The sequence below is a fragment of the Anthonomus grandis genome, chromosome 6 (genome assembly GCF_022605725.1).
Source record: "Anthonomus grandis grandis chromosome 6, icAntGran1.3, whole genome shotgun sequence".
NCBI classification, from domain to species: Eukaryota; Metazoa; Arthropoda; class Insecta; order Coleoptera; family Curculionidae; genus Anthonomus; species Anthonomus grandis.
In genome coordinates, this window is record NC_065551.1 from 5,347,660 (window position 1) to 5,365,501 (window position 17,842).

Below are 17,842 nucleotides of genomic sequence, written 5' to 3' on the forward strand. Positions count from 1 at the left end.
TATTAGAAATTGCAAACTTTTTTTGAACACTGCCACTGCCAAAACGCTCTACTATGCATTTGTTAGATCCAGGCTGGACTACTGCTCCCTCGTTTGGTCTCCCATTTACAACCAGCACATTCACCTATTAGAATCAGTCCAACGGCGATTCCTTAAATGTTTGGCATTTAAGGATGATGGAGTCTATCCTCCAAGGGGTTTTGACCATAACCTGCTGCTCTCTAGATATACTGAACGGTCACTTGCGAAGAGGAGAGAAATGCATTCGGTGAAATTCTTGTTTAATTTACTTAACCATAAAATTGACTGCCCATCCCTTTTGCAAAGGATTTGCTTTCATATACCACGCCTAGGATCCAGACAGTGTCCAGCTTTTAACTTGGACACAGCCAGGTCCAACATTCTGTACCAGAGTCCTATTCACTTTATGTGTCAAAACTTTAACACTATTGCTGATTCTTGTGACATTCACCATGATGATTTGGCACTTATCTTGAATCACCTGCGTATGGTCGGTGGGGGAGGCTAGGTTATTTAGTTTTTGGTTATTTAGTTTTTAGCTTGAAAACATTTATTTACTAATTTTTTTTTTTGGTCTTTTGATTTAAATTAATTCTTGATTCTTATCCTAATTTAGTGTTGATTTTTTATTATTTATTTTCTCAAGTTCACTACTTTTTTTTTTTTATTATATAGCAATTCTTTTATAGTTCTTTTATAGTTTAGTTGCATGAATCTAATACAATTCATGCATTCGTACATTTATATATTTAATTGATTTTCCTGTAACTGGGTATATGTAACCTGTTGGAAATAAAGCTTATTATTTTTATTATTATTATTATAAAAATTTGTCACTTATTTTGACAGGCACAAAACGACCCTACTGTTTCTCTTAAATAAAATATGAAGCATTTTCTTAATTAACATAATATGATAAGATACTCTATAAAGAAGTAAATATTTAAACTAAAATGAATGCAGATTGTTTGAGAAAAAGGCAAAAACATCGCAACGCCGCTCGATCGCATTGTTGATTCCACTGACACAAGAAATCTTTACCAGTGATGTCCTAAGAATATATTTAGATGATAAGTATTTATTAATAAGAGATTATGCTTTAAATTTTAAACAATATGACAGTTTATGAACTCTTTATGCGTTGTTTTAACGTACTTTATTATAGTAAATGTACCTATCTAATAAAAAGCATTTGTATGGAAATTAAATATTTTTTAATTATTATAGATTTTTTAATAAGTTTTTATTATTCTACGTTTAAGATGACGTTTGTCCCCTGATATGATCTAATGATGACAGTATCGTTATTTACTTGTGAAAAGTCGGCTGGAATCGCCTTTTTTCCATGGTGCGTTACAAACGGCACAAGTTTTTACCATCGTAACAGTTTAAAACACTCAAATGCGTCCTTTTTCCTTTTTCAACCAAGCACTAAAGAAAAAAACAAAGAACTTCACAAATGCCGAATTGTGAACACGAAGCTGTTTGACAAGATGACATTTCGCAAGATGACATCAGCTTATGCTTGCGGTGTTGCCATTCCAAATTTTTTAGAAGCGGTTTTAGGAATGTTAATAATTTTTTTTGTTTCGAAGATGTTATTTTTGCGCTTAGAATAAGATATATCTACTTTTACCTTTTATTTTTAATCCAAAATCTATCACCAATAAGTTAAATTTACATTATTATGTATTATTATGTAATAAAGCTGAAAATTTTTTCTTTTGAAAATGTTTGTAAAATTGACAACAAAGAATCGGTAAATATGTTACAATATAATAGAATAGAATATAAATAAACAAAACACCCCACTAGCCCCTGAGCACATGTTGAACTCAAAGTTGTTGTTTATTAATTTTGATCTTTCAACGTTGTAAGGAAAAAATAGTTAATTGTTGTACTTTCTGGCCAGTTTGAGGTAAGCCCTATACTAGATGGTAGAGAGCTGAAGGTGTTAGTTCTTAAAAGTAAAAGTGTATAGTGGAATAGGGGCTTTAAAAGTTAGGTAATAGTACTTCGGGTATGCCAAGCAATTACTCGCAAGCAATCAACTTTACAGAGAAGATGTACAAAGCAGAATTTAGGGAGTTATGGAAGACTTACAGTTTTGAAAAAAGCGGAAGAAGACGAACTTATTAGAGGGCTAACCACAGCAGCTGAATGGGGGTTTCCTTTATCTCACTTTGAAATAAGGTGCATGGTGAAACGATATCTGGATATTAAGAGCGTCATAGAAAAACGATTTAAAGAAAATTTCCCTGAGCCCGATTGGATTTTATCATTTTTACGTCGACACAGAGGTGAGCTATCCACAAGATTATGTAAAACTATCAAATCATCTAGGGCAGAAGTGGATGAAAACGTGTTAAGGAAATATTTTCAAAATTTAGCGGTTTCGCTTGAAGGAATTCCACCGTATCTAATAATAAACTATGATGAGACTAATCTGACCGATGACCCTGGGAAACAGAAGGCCATAGTTAGGCGAGGCTGTAAACGTCCCGAAAGAGTATTGGACTCTAGCAAAAGCAGCACCTCCGTAATGTTTGCAGGGACCGCATCCGAAAAGCTCTTACCATGCTATGTCGTTTACGAAGCTGAACATTTGTACGACACTTGGCGACAAGGAGGTCCAAGAGGAACCAGGTATAACCGATCGAAGAGTGGTTGGTTTGACGGGGTGATTTTTGAAGATTGGTTCAGCAAGATTGCTCTAAAATATGACAGGTATGTTCCAAAAATATTAATCGGGGACAACTTAGCTTCACATTTATCTATAAATGTAATAAACCTCTGCAAAGCATTTAATATTCGTTTTGTGTTACTCCCACCAAACAGTACACATATTTTGTCAACCCCTAGATGTTGCTGTGTTTCGACCATTGAAGATTTATTAGAGGCAAGTGATTAATAAATGGAAAATGTCTCATAGAGGGTGTATTCCAAAAGATACGTTTCCCAGTCTATTAGCAGAGACACTAGAGAAGCTTAACATAACTATCAAGGAAAATTTAATAAGTGGATTTAGGGCAACAGGTATTTTCCCTCTTGCTGAGGAGCAGGTATTGAAACGTATCCCTCGAAAAGAACCAAGTGCTAATGGTAGTACAAGCACTTTATGGTCAGAAACTTTTGCTGATATGCTATCGCAAAGAAGGATAAACGAAAACCCAGAAAAGAAACGGAAAAAGAAGTTAAAAGTTCAACCAGGACTAAGTGTAGACTTGCTCTAGCAATAGCAGTTCTAGCGGAGATGAGAGCAGTGGGAACGACGAACAGTTTTCATTGCACGATTCCGAATCCTTAGTTGGCCAGAGAGACTTTGACGATGTGGATATGGAGGAAAATTGGGAACATTTTGACAATGTGGATATAAACGAACACCGAGATTTTGACCAAAGTGATATAGAGGAAAACATGACATTAGTTGAACTACGAGATAAGATTAACCAGGAAAGAAATAATAACCAACAAAATGGACAAAAACAAATCATTGATAAGGAAATTAGAAAGGTAGGAAATTCAATCAACGATTTTGTTATTGCCAAATTTACATTTTCAGCTTCAACAAAAAAGAAACTCGACAAATATTATATTGGACTTGTCAAATCAATCCATACTAAAGACGGACATAAATCATACTTTTGCAGTTTTATGAGAAAATTTTAAAAAAATAACAAACATTTTGTGTTCCCACATTTAGCCGATGAGTTTAATGCCCCAGAGGATAAAATTGTAAGATTGCTCAAAGCAACGAACGTGAGCATTACTAGAGGCCGCCATTCATTTAATGAATTAGAAAATACAGATTGGTTACAATAAGGAGAACTCAAATAATGATCCATTTTTCTCGGTTTACATAAAGTTTTTTTTGTTCTTGTGATATTTTTTTGTGTTTAGAGAACATTTTTTTAGTTTCTATTGTTCCTTGCGATACAAATCGAAATGCTGTGATTTTGAATTTATTTTTTTAGTTCCTTTTTGCTAATTACGATACAAATCGTAGAGCTGTGTTACAAGTACCTACCAATATTTTTTATACAAGTGCCTAGATATGCATTTTTGTAATAAATAAATAAATGAATTTATGAAATTCGTATCAACTCAGGGTTCCCTTTCCTCTAAATAATTATATAAGCAAAAAAAAAATCAACACAAGATATGTGCTGGTCTATTATGTTCATATTTCTGCTGTCCCAAGTAACCACTGAGTAGTTTAACATGCGTTTTCGGCGTAAAACGGGTAGAGTCCTATTTAACCCCAATGCGGGGTTTCTTGGGACAGTAAATATAAATATATTTTTTGACAAATATTCTTAGATTAGGAGTCATTTATGGTGCTATATAGTTTAAGTTCATATGAAAGAAATTTTTTACGAAGGGATGATCGCTTTTCCTCCCTAAAAACTCTGATAAATTACCACATTATTGAAAAAATGAAAGTGAATTTGTCCCAAGTAACCCCATTTTACGGTACTATAAGTATTTTCATATATTGCAGCTTTTATCGGATGACACAATGACTCGTCGAATGTTGTTCTGTGTTCGGGAAAATGGTCGATATCAGTTAACGTTAATAGTAAAATTAATTTTAAATGCATACTTATTTACTGATTCGATAAATGAACAATTTGAAACCCACGTATATAATTACATACGCAAACAAAAATTATAGACCGATTTCTTCTTCAAAAAATTACTTCTAGATCCGCCACTCAGTGCCTATGCCAACATTGCAGGTTTATGTAATACATGTATTTCTTGGCACAATATGACTTCTAGGCACATCAAGACTTTTAAGCATCCCCTCTCCTCCCACTATTTGTGCTCCAAACTGTGAGTATAATATAGACTTTTATAATAAAAGTCACATTTTTTTAATGCTGAGATCGGCCGATCCATAAAATACTACTTCTTTTACTTTAATTGACTCAGAACATTAAACCTTGCTACGATCAGGCTCTCCTTGAGTCTACAATTCTGTCCAATAACGTCCCATGCTTACACAACAATAGTGAGACCCATCACTACATACGCAGCACCAATATAGTTGCATGCGGCAGAAAGGAGAATTATTATTTAGACACTCAACAAGACACAAAGAATAGCGTGTCTAGGTATAGCAGGAGCGAGGTCAGCAACATCGACTGCTGCCCTAGTAAACCTGACAGGGCTAAGCCCACTATATCTAGCAATAAGGGCTGAAGCAATATCAAGGGCAAAAAGGCTACTGCCGAATGGTGCAACGAGCATAACGAAAGTTGGGGACAATGCCCTATTCGAGAAGTTACAGGACTTTGAGCGTATGGTACTAAGAATGAACAAAACCAAGGTCTCACAGATAGACAGGCTCTTTGGAATCAAAGAAGAAAAGGGACCACTGGGAACAGAAGTTACCCGGCTTAGATAAGGCGGCTACTCAGTATGGTACACTACAGCCACACGGTCGAAGATCAGGGTAGCAGTGGCCGTGTTAGAGAATAGACAACAGGGCAAGCAAATCACGCTAAGCCTGGGCCTAGAAGCAACAGACTTACATGCAAATATAATAGGAATCCAAACCTGTGTCCAACCCTTCGTTATTATTACAGGACACCAGGCAGCAGCAAACGCAGTACTGCTTAAGAATAGGTCTAAGACTGTACAGGACTGCTGGGAGGATGGCGGACCTAGCCAAAGATTAACAACGTTAACATTAATAGGCACAGAACATGGTCAGCCATGGTGCTCCACCTAACTTTCAATGAAGGGTATCAGCAATAGACAGTAAAACCTGGAAAATAAATATCAGTGACTGGTTGGAACTGGTGCATAAACTATTGGGAACAACTACCCAAGCTTGAAATCTTTAAACAACTTTTGGACAGTCTGCCCTTCAGGAAGGGGAAGAACAGACTGAGCCACAGCAGGCAACAACTGCGAAAAGTAACAGGGCTGCTCACAGGCCATGAATTCCGCAGGAAACACCTGCACACACTCGGGAACGTAGATACATTGATGTGTAGAGGCTGTGGGGAAGAGGACGAAACCACTCTTCACATTCTACGCTTCTGCGAAGCATTCAACCATACTAGGGCGACAAGCCAAACCCTCACCAGAGAGGATAAGAACTGCACCACTGGGCACAATACTGGTCTTCCTAGAAACAACAAAACTGAACATGAGGGAGTAAATCTACGGGGCACAATAGGACTGCAATAGAGCAAACCGCAGTGCAAGGAACCAAATGGTACCACTCAGCAGGGAAATGTTAGTTGGTAACCGGTACGGAGTCCCTTACTAGCGGGGGTTCCATAACTTCAACACTTTTGTTTTTGAAAACATGATATATATTTGGATTATTTATTATATTTATTATTTTTATTAATTGGTACTGATGTCCACCTCAATTCGAAAAAATCTGAGAATTTCTTTCTGGCACTAGTACATAGTACATTGGTGAATGCTTCTGCCTTTTTTATTTACTGTTCCTATCGGAGATTAGAGTTACTATTTCCGTTTTGTCATTTTCAGTACTCTTGCTCGCACTAGTTGTAGTCGCGTTAGTTTTATTGGTCATTTTATATTAACTAAAACCGTAACGCTTACGTTTCTGTCTGGTGCTAGTTAATGAGTATTCTGAGCCAGAATCGAAGCCAAATGGCTCAGCAGACCGTTAACTGAAGATTCACTATCAATTATAATAAAATAAGAGATAATATTAGTACAATGTAGTTTTTATCACTGTAAACAAACTATCAAGACAAGATTTTTAAAATTGTCTTGTTTTTTCATTAAGACAAGACAAAAAGTTATCTTGTCGATTTCTAATTGTTGCTCGAAATTTTACTCCTTTTATACTTCAATATTATTTATTATTTTTTTCTGTTCTTAGTTATGATCGATTTACTAATTTTGTTATGGGATGCATCTTGTTATGATGCATGTTTTTTATTTCAATAGCACTAGGAAAAGTCCTTGGTACTTATAATCCGCGAAATATATTTTTTCTTAAGTGAGATTTCACCTTTAAATTTGTCAAAAAAAAACGAAGAATGTGAAAAAAATATTTTTACTAACCAATCAAAATTAGTTATCGATAAAGGAAGCTAAATAGCTTTTGTGAAAGTAAAAGTGAATGAATATTTTATTTAATTTAATTCAAGTTCACATTATTTACGTCGATATAAAGTAAAATTACTGTAATATTTTCCTTTAGAAGATTCTCCTTTTTAAAGCTTTTCTTTTGCCAAAAAATGATTTAATCTTCTTAAAGCCCTTTTGCAATTCATATAAAAACTCCAAATACATTTCAATTAAAAACGAATCGTGCTTAAGTTCATGGCTACATAATGTACAATAATTTACGAGTTCATTAAAATCGTTACAAGTTTTAAAGGACTCATTACAAAACCTGATGTTAAAGCATAAAAATAAACGATTGTTATTACTTCAACTGTTATTTAACAATATAAAAATAATTAATTTCTGTTTAAGAATCAAGCAATTGTTCGTTCTATCGTAACACACGACTAGTTTCAAGGTGTTTCTTAATAATAATTCTAATAATTGTGTTGCTGCTGCTTGCACCTTTAGAGTTCCTTATCTAAGAGTATAATAATATCAATTTATAATAGTAATGAAGAAGTTTTTGATGGTATTTAAGTATTAATTGTTTAATTTAAAATGTGTTAGTAATAATAAGTATGACAAACTTCATTGGGTTGGCAGCTAGATAAAGAAGTAATAATATTTTGCTATATAAACGTATGTCCGTAAATTGCTCGTTTTCCTAGATATGAAGTGTTGAAATTTTCCTTACAAACTAATCATTTGTTTATTAATTTGAAACCGGTTGAGTTATGCAAATGAAATTTGGTGGGCTTTGAAAGTTTGTGGGAAAAAACACCACTGGTCTTATGGGAGTATTGTTATTATAGATTGTAGGAAGACGGCATTGTAATTTTAGGATACAGTTTCTCGTTTTTAGTGTTAGCAAACTCATAAGTTAAGCCTAACTTCTTGTCACTTAAGAGTAGGTGAAGGAAAATAGGGGTCGATTGAAGTTACTGGTCTCTATTAACTGTAAGAAAATTCTCTGAATCTGAGAAATACAATATTTTTTGAATATGTAATTCATTTTGAAAATAACTAAGCTGCTTTTGACAATATCCAATCATTTCTTTTCATTTTACTTTTTACCAAAATAAGTTTTTATTGACATTATTGTATTTACTTTTTGAGCTACAGCTAGAATTTAAAAAGTTTAGTATTTTGGCGTGTAAAATGTTCTTATATCAGTCGTCTGCAAAACACTTTCCGTACGAAGCGTTTACGAAAGTTAAGCAAATGTTATGTTATGTTAATGCAAATGTGACGGATGTAGCTTAACTCTTGCTTTTTTTAACAGTAAAAAACAGAAACTGTATTGTATGAATCCTAGAATTTTGATCCTGTATAATCCTTCTTTAAGGGTAATATTTACCCATAAATTTCTTTTTAGTTTTTGTTTCCTGGATAACTTTTTTACTCTACAAAATTTTTTAATGCGGTTTTCACTAATGAAATGTAAAAAGATATTTTTTCCAAGAGTTGATAGGTGCTATTTTTTTTAATTTTTAAAATTTTGATTTTTTATTTAAAAACAAGAAAGATAAATAAAAAAATTGGATACCCAAAAAAAATTATACTATAGCCCACGTTTATTGAAAACTGGTGTTGAAAATTACTTTTAAATATTTTATGTTGATTTTTCTCAGCCCATAAGTAATTGTTATTAAAATTTCTTAAACAATGTCGTCCTAAAGTAGCCTTGTCAGTAAACAAAACGTATTTAAAAAAATTAAATTTTTGTGTGATTTGATGAAAGATCCAGTAAAAAAAAGGTAGATGTAGAAAAAAGACCAGCAACTATTGTATAATATGGTACCCTAGATTCTAGATACATTTTCAGCTTACATTCGCTAAGCTTTACTAATTCCATTACTTCGATAATAGACAAAACGCATTTCTGACAATTTCGAATTTGTGAAATTTTTCATTCTTTTGGATAAAAGAAAAATTAACTAATTACGGACAATAATGTTATAGCCTATTTTTATCCTAATAAACACATTTATTATTATATAGCAAACTAGAAGATTAATAATAAAAACACGCGATTTGTTGATGACAAGGCCATTTTTGGAAATTAATTTAAATATGATCAATTTACTCGAAAGGTCTTTTCAGCAGCATTATATCGACCAACTTTGAAATTGCTTATTTTTGCGGTAATTACATGAGTGAATAAAAGCAAACTCACATCATTCAATCACCATTCTCATTTAAGTGATTAAGGGTAGTTATGATCCCTGCGTAGGGCTTTAAAACTGAAGGATTATCTTGTTTCCTTAAAATCAAAAATAGCGCAAGCAATTTCTACTTTTTTATTAAATACTCGAGATCCAGGGTGCAAAGTGCATGGTGTGGACACTGCGCCATCCTGTATATAGCTCGCTTAAGGTTTTCAGTTCTTCAGCGATATTCGACTTGTAAATTCGAGAGCATTCTGCAATCTTCTTTTACGTAAATTAGGTAACCCTAATTAATGAACTACTAGACCCGATCGGCATAATATTTGTACAAAATTTCAGGTTTATCTGCCAAACGTTACCGGACATGTGTAAATAAGAGAAGTGAAAACTGATCAGACTGTTTTAATAACATAATTAACAAATAGACGTTCTATTTATTATTACTTATAATATAAATGAACTCTTTGGTACATCTGGGTGTGATTCATCAGTTTTGTTTATCCATGATCTTAGTAATAATAGACTATTCCTTGATTTTTTAAGCGTTTTTTTTTAATTTCAGGGCTTAACTGCGTAATGGAAGGTTTTCAAATCCTAGAAGCAACGGAAGCACCTTCCTAAATAATGATGTAAAAGGTTAGTTTCTCTAATTTTATTTATTTATCTATTTATAACTAGAAATTATCAGTATATAGTATGTAATACAGACATATTTTATATAATTTATTAATATAATATATTTTATATATTGACATACTATTTTATGCGATACTCATACTCATATATTACCAAAATTAAATTGTCACATACATTTTTATGTTTACTATTGTAATTATATTAGGTACCTAGAAAACCTAATTTCTGTATGTACCATAATAATTATAATACCAAGAGTTTTACAATAAAAACTAACTGGATAAATATTAAAATAGGAGATAGTTGTGCACTATTTGCTCAAACTCATAAGAAAACTTAATAAGCTTGATAACTGAATTAAAAAAAAAAGAAGTTGTATTACTTTGAATCAAGAAAAACGATTCAGAATAACGTTGAAAACTTTTCGCGATTATAAGCTATAAAAGTGATACATTTCTTATTAAAAGCTTTTCTGTTCCCATCCTTACTGTTAGCGGCAAAAAGTTGTAGATTTGTACACTAAGGTAGTGAAATGACCTAAGGTTTGGGTTGGTAGTTCTATTGGGAATCTGTAAGTTTCCTTCAACATTAAACCTGGTAGAGTAAGTATGACTAACATGTACACCTATTTCAGGGTTTTCATATAAAAAAATAAAGACTTAAAATATATAAATATCGAATTGCCAGTATTCTTTCACTGTAGGTATGTTGGAAACACTTTATCCTTTCTAAAGATGATTTTAAGTATGTAATTTTGGATAATCTTTAATGGTTTTAATACATTTTCGTAAGAACTTTTCGCCCATACTATTATAGCATATCTCAATAAAGATTCTAGAAGAGCTTTGTAAACACATATCGAAAGTTGTTTCTTTAGAATTTCCCTAATCATATAAAATTTCCGAATTAATTTTCTAATGTTATTAGTTAATCTTAACACATATTGTTTCCACGTTGTTTCCACTTGAGGTTCTGGCCGATGATTACTCCTAAATATTTAGTAAATTGAACATCCCTTATTTCATTCTCAAATCCATTTACCTGGATGCTATTAAAATTAGGACGATTGGCATTTGTTAGGGAGAAAGCTATGTAGTTGGTTTTGTCAACATTTAATGTAAATTTTAAAGAGTCTAGCCAATTTTTGATTAATCTTAAACCTAAAGATGTTTTTTCACGCAGCTCTTCCCAAGTTTCACCCACAAAAATGGCCACAGTATCGTCAGCCATAAGAAACCACCATATTATTCTGAAGTAAGATATCTGTAATGGCCTAAAAACGGTACCTTGTGGTATTCAGCATCAGCATCTCTGAGGGATCACTATAGATATCATTAATTTTAGTTATCTGTTTTAGGTCCTCCAGATAACTTTTAAAAACTTCTAACACAATCCCTTTGACACCAATAGATATTTAGGACATTAAGAAAGTTGTCATGAGGTACCGTGTCAAAAGCCTTCGCTAGATCAAGAAATGTTGGAACGCACACACTGAGGTTTTAAAACATTCAGGGACAGTGCCCGATGTAAAATATATAAGATTAGTTATATGTATTAATGGATTAATCATATACAGGTGAAATTTTTTTATGATTTCAGTTTGTATTCCATTATAACCAGGCGAACAGTTGTTTTCGAGTGAATTTATATGTTCAATAATTTCATTTCTGCATACAGGTTTTAAAACTATTGAGTTCAGTGATCTATACTTTAGTTTAGTAGAAAATATTGCTTGGAGATTTTATTTTACTGGCCATAGTTTTCCCTACATTAACAAAAAATTGGTTGCAGTATTTAGCCATTTCATTTTTGTCAGTAAAGGGCTGATTATTATCATCCTGAACATCTATGTTTCCAGATTGTTGCTTAGTTTCATTAACTGCATTTGAAATGATCCGGTATATCTTTTTGAAATCATGTTGATGAGAATTTATTTGGGCTTTGTAATAGTTAAACTTTTGTTTATTAATTATTTTATTTAGATTGTTTCTATTATATATATAAACACTCTTATTTTCCAAATTGTTATTCTTTAAAAGTATTTTTTTTATTTTATCACGTTTCCTCGGTGCTAAGATAAGGCCTGTGGTAATCCATGGTTTAAGTTTTTTCTGCTCGGTGTAGTAAACTGTTTTTTGGATAGTCGATTTTTTCACAAGTAATGCAATTTTATTATACATTTTATTTATAAAATTTTGTGTTTCCGCCTCAGCGTTATTTGTTTCTAAAACCTCTTCCCAACTTTTCCCTTTAAGTAGATCTTCAAACTTTCCAGGGTCTAATGTTGAGATAATCCTGGATACTTGCTTGTTTTCTTGTTGAATTTTGTTGAAGTTGAATTTGTTTTAAAACTATTTTTTACAAAAATGTGATCAAGAAATGAGCCGCTTGTAGATGTAACACGCGTAGACCCATTTAAGCCACTATAAAACCTGTAAAAATTTAAAAGGGATAGGTATTGACTAACCTCTTCATATTCCTTATTTAATATGTTAATATTCATATCACCAATCAGAAGCTCAATATGTCTATTGGTTTTATCAGAAAAAAATTTGCTCAAGTCACTAAAAAATAATTGTGCATTAGTTGATGGTGGTCTATACCCACTAAGAATTTCATAGTTAATGTCATAAATAAAAATTAATTTGGCTTAGTGTAACTCTTGATTTATTTAGAGTTAACTTTTGGACTGAAGCATCTAGACTTTTCTTTATATATACAACAGTACCAACGTTTTTATTGAATTTTGTAACGTTCCGTTCAGCTTTCTGTCTCAGAGAATCAAGGTCCTGTTTATTATGGCATTTTACCAGCATACTACCATTTTTGCTTGGCCTAATGTTTCTAATACCAATTTTTAAATTAGATGGTTCACCTTTGGCCTGAAGATCTTTTTTAGTTTAATTTGCATTCTGTGGTTCTTTGGGTATGAATAATATGCTAGGAATGTTATTCACAAGCTCTTGTTCCTCAGATGGTTTAAATATTGTTTTAACAACACTACTATAAGAAGGTGTTGTATTTAGATTTTGGTGGGGTAAAAGCTCTAAATCTATAATTTTATTTCCAAGCAGTGCAATGATTTCATTTTTACTCCCAATAATGTTTGTTTTATCCCTTCTTGTTTGATTTAACAATTCAAATGTATCAAATTTGGTACATCTTTTACATAAAAATCGAATAGTTCTTCCATTTCGTAGTTCCGATACTTTTATTTCTGATGCAGTCACTTTACTATATTTTATGCATATGTTAGCAGTGCATCCATCACATGGAAAGATTTTTATGTTGGTAGATTTTTTTTTGCATTCATCACACTCCATATTTAGTACCCTTTTCTACGTTCTCCTTAAATCATGGTCAAAGAAATATCATATAGTTCAGCTGGCAACAATGCTTCCTGATTGACCTTCAAAGTTGAAAAAACAAGTTTGTTTACATTCAGAAAATGTTGTTTTCTGCCTCTGCCTTCACTTTCACCACTACAGGAGGTCCTAATATCCAACACTATATACTTTTAATTATTTAATTTGAGACAAAAACTCGAAAATATTTCAAAATTACTCAGGATAAACAAAAGCGCAATAGCAATGTTGCCACAACCAATTTTTAAAGTGATGTGTTATTCAAAATGAAATTTATTTTATTGTAAGCAAAAGTATAACCTATCTTCAAATTGTGTTATAACATTCTAAAGCCCTTGTCTTGGAATAGATTTTTTTAGGAAAACAGTGTTTAAATGGTACCCAGAAAAAAAAGTCAAGGGATGTTAGATTGGGAGATCTCGCCGGCCATTCTATTGAACCTCTTTGTCCAACTCATTGATTTGGAAAACCGTCATTAAGAAATTGCATTTATTAAATGACTATTATTAGGTGACAAGGAGTTGTATAGTTTTTTTGAGGTTGTTTAAAAGCAGCCCTTTTGACTTAAGCTCAGTCAATGCTGTACAAGTAACAAGAACTTATACCAAATCTGCTAAATTTCCCGAAAAGATAAGACTATACGATAGTCTTGAATTAAAAAAACCCATATATGCAGTCCGGCTGACTTCAAGGGAGCCAGTCTGGACACCAAGCAGAGAGGATAGAAGCAGGTTTTTTTTTAGAAGCTGATTGATATGTGGCTTCCAAGTTAGTCTGCTGTCTTATTATGTGCAAACTATATCTTAAAATCATCACTTGTTAAAACCGCAGCTATTAGAAGTAAGGGCTACTTTAGGAATATCTTGACCATAGTTGACAACGGTGGTATCATCAGCATACTGGATAGCTTTAAGCTTTGAGATAAGTACCAGAAGTTAATTGATATACAAGATAAACAGCAGAGGACGCATTATAGACCCCTATGGCATACCTGTACCGATTGATAATGCTGATGAGATTCTATTCAAATGTTCAACCACCATTTAAGTTCTGCCAGATAGCTATGAGTCAATAAGTCTTAAAACATTACCTCTTATACCATAGTGCTCAGTAAGACATAGTGTGACACTCTCTTAAACTCAAAGGTCTTTAAAAAATCTCAGAAAATTGCAGAGATATACTCACCCTTCTCAAAGTATACGACAATATGATCAACCACCTCCGTAAGAGCATAACTGGTAGACCTATTTTTCCTAAACTCAAACTGCAATGGAGATAAAAGGTTATGTTATTCTCTTATTTATTGTAGGCTGTAAGTAAATTTAGGTAATCTCTGGTATTTTTTAGCTGATTATTAATCCACTTTTTATGTCTATTTTTAGCGTGTAATATTTTAGTTTATAGGAAAGCATTATTCAAAACAAAATACCAAAATATATACAAAATAAAAGTCCTTAAAACATTCTGGCCACTTAAATAGCTAGCTACTTAACATATATACAAATTTTACTGTGTTATAATTACATCATGGTCTAAATTCTACAATAGAAGTAATATTATTCCTAATTAGATGAAACTTTTGCCTATTTTCAATGGCCATATGACCTGACCTATAAGTTTTAGTTATTTGTAATTAAAATGACTTATTCTATAATTAATATAACAAATATTTAAATACTTAACTTTTAGATAAGATGTTTAAAACATACATTCATATAAAAAAATCTTATTTTTTTGCTGGAGAATCACTCTGTAAAGTTTGTCGGTAGAGTTCCTGAACCCCCGGTATAGACCAAAATTTAACCTTAAATAAATACCTTTATTATAAATTCCATATCAACAATTATTTAACGATTAAAATTAAGGTTTTTATAACTAAAAAGTCAAAGTTTTATTGATGCTATAAGTATATTTGTTTAGAAGCTTATTTTAATTAACGCGTTTTGTAAACGTCTTTAAATAGTATACAAATGCCATACTCAAACTTTTTACTTTAACTTTTATGAAATAATAATATTTGTATAGTATTAACACGTAATAAACTTTTTTGTTAAACATGAGTAAATTCCTCAACGTATATCACGCGGACATTTTATCCGATATTTATCGTTGAAGTTTAACGAAAAATGTTCACCTGGTGCAAACCAATAATAAACGTTTATTTATCGTGTGTTGCTTGGGAGGGTTCCAACTTAGGTCCCTTGTTATTTTTATTATTTATTTTAAGTATTATAAAAGTTTTAAGAAATTTCAACACGTTTACTGTTTGCGGATGACTTAAAAAATTACAAAATTCAAGAAAATTTACAAGAAAAGCCTTGCTGACTTCAGTGGTCATTCGAGAATAACTTAATACAGTTATTTGTATTTGTAATGTATAGTTATCCAAGTAACTGCTCTCACTCCCTATGTAAAAAGGTAAAGCCAGGATTTTATTAAAGTGGTAAATCGGTTTAAAAATTGGCTGTCTGCTAATATATATATTTTGTGTATTTATCTTCATAAACAAATATTCAAATTCAAATATATTGCAAGTGATATTACAAGTTACATATAATATAAATCTTATTTAGAGTGCACAATGGATTAAAATCTATGTGTGCACACCGTTTAATTATATAATACAAGAAAAAGAACTAATTATAAGTAATGGTAAATATACAAATGATGAAACAAATAAGTTATGCCAGAAAATGGAGTAGACTTTAAGCACAAACAAAGCCATTTAGTAAACCAATCTATAATATTTACAGGTAACTATGTATTAATTTTGCATTTAATTTTATTAAAGTTTTTATTTTTTATATAAAATGGAAGCATGTTGTATATTTTTGGTACAATATATTTTTTGGTACAAGTTTTACATTTTTTGTTACTACTTCTTAATGACAGTTTGCCGTAGAATTAAATGTATAAGTTGGAAAACTTACAAATGATTTGTCTTTTGATATATGTGTTATATCTAATGACTGCTTTAATAATTGATTTAACTTTAAAACATTAGCTTCACAGAAAAGAGCAGTAGATGAGTACAGTTTAGGTTTGCTTAAAATAATTTGTAATATATATTTCTGGGTAATTACTAAAGGTTCTATAATTGTTTTATTTGTTGCTCCTAATACAGCAATGCAATAATTTAATATAAGTTAATAATAATTATAACTTAAGTTTCTACGAAACTAACTTTAGTAAATGATAGTCCATAAACTGCCGTAGTTGGTAGAATTTATAAATGAGCTTTCTGATTTTGGCTGACACATATTGTATATGCGCCGGCCAATTCAAATTTGAGTCAATAACTATTCCGAGATATTTTATTTCTGTTATTTTTTTTTAATTTTTAAGTGACATTCATAATGAAAATTATCTGAACAGTTATGATCATGAATAGACAGGCTAAAATTTAAAATACTGATTTATATTTAGTTACTGAGAAGCAAATAAAGTTAGATTTGTTTACATCAAATCAGGTTTTAATTTTTGTATTACATTTTTTGCTTTATTCCTAATCTCCTGCCAATTGCTTCTTTTCACTAGGATGACCGTATCATCAGCGTAACAAATCACTTCTCCCTCCTCATCCGTGAATAAATGGAGTAAATAATTTACATATGCAAGAAACAAAATTGGTCCTGTATACCCTGTGGCCCATCGAACTCAACTGGTGAAGATTCATTTATACTGTTATTAAGTTTTATACTTTGGGTTCTGTTTCTCAAATACGACTTAAAGAGCTTATAGTCAACGCTTCTTATGACTATTTTATCTAGTTTATTGAGTCGAATTCGATGTGTCACAGTGTCGAAACAATATTATTTTTTTCGGATACTGCGTGTGTCCTTCTTGAAACAATGTGGGTTTTCGTCACTTCAGTTATGTTTGTTGATGAAAACGTTTAAAACAAAGTGCATTCGTCGCTGAAATAAGTATTCTCCAACAACTAAGGAGTATTCCGTAACATTTCTGTCATTGTCTCGTACAATTTTTTTTTCGTACGATTTTCGTGTCAGGATCATCTTCACGCAAGTCTTGAGGAATTTGTATTTTGTATATACAGCTATAGAGACATTTTAGGATTCCTAACAAAATAACATAACTGACACCGTGAAATAATGATAATGACACCTGTGTCGCTTTATCAACACATTTCAATTAACACGCACTGAAATAACTAAATTATTGGCATTTTATGGATACTATTACACTATATGAAGTATTTACTATCAGTAGTAGGTTTAAACAACTTTCTCGTAAGATGTGTGACGAATACAACAATTTAGATAAAAACTTATGTCAGTAACAATGTGTAATATAAAGATGGTTTTATGTGAAATACTTCATGTCTTTTTTAAAGAAAAGTTAATGTTATTAATAGATACCTGCTAATACAATATCTCTTTTAGGGTTCCAACAAATGAAATTAAAAGTAAAGAGGTTTTTTTTTTTTAAAAAAATAAGTTAATGGTTAAAGATAGAACCTGAGACATGAGAAATTAAATAAAGTAAAGCTATTTTATTTTTAACAGCGAAAATAGTTTTAAAGAA

At 31.7% G+C, this 17,842-nt stretch overlaps 1 protein-coding gene across 2 annotated transcripts in view; it reads left to right on the top strand.

Annotated features, from left to right (window-relative positions):
* Positions 1–17,842, top strand: part of LOC126737060 (uncharacterized) — a 169,040-nt gene that overhangs the window by 47,245 nt on the left and 103,953 nt on the right. For both annotated transcript variants that reach the window (XM_050441755.1, XM_050441757.1), the window contains exon 2: positions 9,859–9,932. The gene's annotated coding sequence lies outside the window, so the exon portion shown is untranslated. The remainder of the gene's footprint in view (positions 1–9,858; positions 9,933–17,842) is intronic.